This window comes from Desmodus rotundus, chromosome 5 (genome assembly GCF_022682495.2).
Source record: "Desmodus rotundus isolate HL8 chromosome 5, HLdesRot8A.1, whole genome shotgun sequence".
In the NCBI taxonomy this organism is placed as follows: Eukaryota; Metazoa; Chordata; class Mammalia; order Chiroptera; family Phyllostomidae; genus Desmodus; species Desmodus rotundus.
In genome coordinates, this window is record NC_071391.1 from 81780824 (window position 1) to 81785733 (window position 4910).

The window sequence follows — 4910 nt, forward strand, 5'->3', positions numbered from 1 at the left end:
GACTCCTAATGCCTGGTTCCCACTCCTAGCAATTCCGTGTTAATTGGTCTAAGGCGTGATCTGGACACAGGGACACTTAAAGCTCCCCAAGTGATTTTAATGTGGAGTCAAGGTTCAGAACTGCTCTTACAGTTTCCCACCTAATTGAATTGCAGGGGAGAAGATGACACCTTGACCTTGTGAAAAGAGTTTGAGTACTGTGTGCTATCACTTATGTGTGAAATCTAAAAAAAGCCAAACTCAGAGAAACAGAGACCAGAATGGTGGTTAGCAGGGTAGACAAAGCATACAAACTTCCAGTTATGAGACAAATGAGTTCTGGAAAATCTAATGTATAGCATGGTGATTATAGTTAATAATGCTGTATTACACACTTCATAATTGCCAAATGAGTAAATCTTAAATATTCTCCACACACAAAAAAATAAATGATAATTATGTGATGTGATGGAGGTGTTAGCTAGGAACAGCAGTAAATCATTTTGTAATATATAAATGTATCAAATCAATACACTGTACCCCTTAAAATTAAATAAGAATATATGAGGGGTGAGGGGTGAAAAGGTGAAGGGTAATGTCAGTAGTTTTGTGGTAAGTTTGCACAAAGACAGATGATTACTGGAATTAGTGGGGGATGACACTGTAAGGTATAAAAATATCAAATCACTCTATGGTGCACTTGAAACTAATATAACATAATATTGTATACTAACTACACTTCAACTAAAAAATAAACAAAATTTCTCTTCTCAAAAAACATATGCCAATTATATCTCAGTAAAGCTAAAAATACATATAAAATAAAAAACCCTATTTACTTTCTCTTAAGATTTTCCCAGATGAGTTCACATTATCATATTAATATAGCTGTCATTTAGGACCAGGTTGGAGAAAGAAAACCATTTATGAAAACTTGACTTTAATTCTAGGGAGGCGTGTAATGGCTGTATATCCCAGGCTACTAGTTGGCCCCTGATTGAAGGATGGAATTCAGGACTTTTAATGTCAAATCCATAACGTCCCAGGCAAACCAGGACGAACTGGTCACAGTAATGTGGGCTACCTTGGTCACGTATGATCTCCAGTTCTGGGAGCGCCCCCAGGACGAGTTACTCACAGGAGGAGGGGTGATGATGATGATGCACTCTGTCAGTTCATTGACTTCCAACATACTGCGGTTTACAGGATGACTATAAGTGTGATTAATTTTATAGGCACCATATCTTTAAATGATACCATCTTTATAATGGTAAGAGAATGACTTACCATGACTTTCTCATGGTAAAAGATCTCAAAGAACTATCAAACTTAAAAATAAATTATGTATTTTTTAAAAATACAAATATCATATTACTTTTGCTGATCTTTTTTGTTTTGTACGTTAACTATGGAAAAATGTTACCTCCAGATATATATTTTTACATCCTTCCCCGAGGATATATATGTTTGTTTACTGATTTTAGAGACAGAGCGGGGTCGAGAGAGAGAGAGAGAGAGAGAGAGAGAGAGAGAGAGAGATTGACAGAGAGAGAGAAACATCTATCAGCTGCCTCCGGTACTTGCCATGATCCGGGGTCAAACCCGACACTGTCTTGGTGTACAGACAATGCTCCAACCGAGCCACCTGGCCAGGGCTCCAGATATTTTTTATACATTGTATTTATTTATTTTTAGAGAGAGGGGAAAGCAAGAAGAAAGAGAAAGAGAGAAATATCAATGAGAGAGAGAAACATCAATCGGTTGCCTCTTGTATGTGCCCTGTCCCCTGTCCCTCCAAACCCACAACCAAGGCATGTGCCCTGACAGGAAATCAAACCAGCGACATTTAGCTTTGCGGGATGACACTCAGCCAACTGAGCCACACTGGTCAGGGAAGGCTCCAGATATTTTTTAAGTAATAAACACAATTTGCATTTAATCTGGCTCATCAAGATAAAGACAACATTTTAATGATGCTTTTAGAAACCCATGCAATGGACAAAACATTTAAAAAGTAGTTCAATGGATGTTTGGGAATGTTTCTGTCACTCTGTGATGTTTTTGCCGAAGACAATATAGGTCTGTGTCACCCATAAAACCTCTCATATCTTCACACTGTTCTCTTAAAAAGTAGTAGAATATTTTGTTAGATTGTTTAAAATTTTTCTAAATAAACCATTTGAATGCCTTTAACTCAATGTGTTAAAAATATAAAAAGGCAACACATTCAATCAGTTGCAAGAATAGTTGACATCAGCTAAAATACAAATTTATTAGCCAAACTTTAAAATACAACCTTTGCATAACTGATGGAAGAAATTTTAAAATGATTCTTATAATATTTAGCGCAAACAACAATACACTATTTTTATTTGTATCTAAATGGCTTTGGGTTGCCTCTTTTTCAGTAATGTCAACAACCATTTAGAGTACTGATATGAATTGAACTTAAACCCAAATCTTCAAATTGGTATATTTTTTAAAGCAATTAGATATATTTGATAACTTTCCTCCTTCTAAATATTATTTATAGATAATAAGGTCAAAGTATTTTTCTATTATTAATAAATGAAATAGTTAAAATATTATCTATGTTATACTTCATATTTTTTAATTTCTATTATTATGACTGTTTTATAATGGATATTTTATTCATGGAGTAGTTCAGGGATACAATTTATAAGTAAATAAGTATACTTGTGTTAAGAATTAACACATACTAAAAATAAAGGTCATTGAGACAGAAAACTATTTTGAAGCAGAAATCTGTAATAATTCATGATGCCTATCTAGCCCAGAGTTGGTGCTCAATAATATATGTTCAATGAATAAATGAACTTCTTCTCAAGATTCATAGATGTTGTCACATATTGAAGAATTTCCTTTATTAAGGCTGAATAATATTTCATTGTATGCAGATACCATATTTTTCTGTATGCATTGATGACATTCTGTGAAATAAGCTATTCACAGAAGGACAAAAACTACATGATTCTAATTATGTGAGGCATCTGAAATAGTCAAACTCAAAGAAGCAAAGAATAGAATGTTGAGGACCAAAGGCTGGGGGTATGGGGTACTAGGCAACAGGTATAAAATTTCAGTTATGCAAGATGAGTAAGTTCTAGAAATCTGATGTACAACATTGTGCCTATAGATAACAATACTATATTGTACAATTAAAATGTGTAATTAAGAACAATGTAACAATAGCCAGAGGGAAGAGGGGAGGGGATAGTGGGGAGAGGGGTCTATAGGAGCTACTATAAAGGACACAAGGACAAAATCAAAAGGGAGGGTTGAGGTGGGGGAAGGAGGTGGGTTTGGCTGGGGTGGGGTGGAGGGATGGGGAGAAAATGCAGACAATTGTAACTGAATAAAAAAAATTAAATTTAATTTAAAAAAGAAGATAAATCTCTTGTGTTCTTACCTTTTAAACAATTTTTAATTAAAATGAATTAAAGCTCTTACACAGCAGCCATAGCTATAGATGAAAGAACTGACAATTAAACTAAGAACATCCATTATGAAAGTTTTCTACATGAACAAACACTCAGGAAAAAAAAAAAAAAAACCTTCAGAAAAGCATCATGTATCTATAAGTCTAGTAAAGGAGATATCAGTATAACCAATTGCAATCATCCATATCAGTGTTTCCTAAATGGAATGAATGTAACAGAGAACCTCTTAAATCAATTCAATTCAATGAGGAATTATTGAGTACCTCATGTTTGACCCACAAGTGAAGCACATTAAAATTAAATAAGTTATCTATGATTTATGATTCCAAGAAAATCATGTTGAGCTTCAGCATATGTCTTCAAACTTCCACTGGACATGGGTGCAGACTAATGTTCAGAGAATTTGAGTCACTTGGTGTGATTTCATTCTTCAGTAGATGTCCATCTTCTTCGTCTCACCACATGCTCATCTCCTTCTTGCTCCCCTATTCCATGCTGGAAATGGACAGACTCAGGGACTAGTGTCTGGCAAAGCACCAATCTACGCCAAACCAGTCACTCCTCTCAAGTTGCTGATCAAGGTATTCACACTTCCTTCACATTTTTAAAAGGTCTTACAGTTGAGCCTCAATAAAGCTGAGGGGGACAGGAATCTCAAATCCCTTTTCTTCCATGTCTTTTTTCTGAATTATGATCAATATGGAGAATAAGCAAAAAAAGACAATTCTGATCATCTAAAGTGAGCTAAATGACTAGATGTAATATTATCCCCAAAAATCTGAAAACAAGAGCTATGGAAGAATAAGATGGATTTTAATAATAATAATTACCTAGTAAAGATTAACAATAAAGGCAGTGAACACAGAAGCTCTCAGTAAAAACCACCAGGAAAGGAGGCCCTTCCAAATCATTATTCAGTCCAAGGATTGGCGTTACAGGGGACTGGCTGGCTTCTTGAATTTCCATTGCATGAGATGTGTGGCCCTAAGAGATGGCTTCCTTTGGACATAGTGTCTGCATCCTGTCATAGGCCCTCAGGTTCTGACCGATGGGCTTTTCGAGCCTGCTGTGGAAATGTCAATGGTTGAACTTCTTCCAGGACACCTGGGATCATGAGAAGTCCCCCATGTACATGACTAATAGGAAGAAAAATAGGGTTAAAAATTTTCCTTCCTCTCCTTAGACCACTGCTCTCCTAGAGACCCACCTACTGGCCTCATCCGTTCTGCTTGGGAGAAAGGGGCTAAAGGAACAGTGAGGCTGATGTTATCTTCCCTTACAGCAGATTTAGTTGCAAAATCAACAAGACTGCTGTAAACTCCTTCCTATAATGACACTGCCAGACATGGGACTACAAGCTAAGGGGGGTTAATTTGATAATAAAATACTTCGGCACAGAAAAGTCTGACCAAGTCTTTATTGAAAGTGTTCCCATCTTAGCAAAAAAAAAAAAAAAAAAAGGAAGAAACC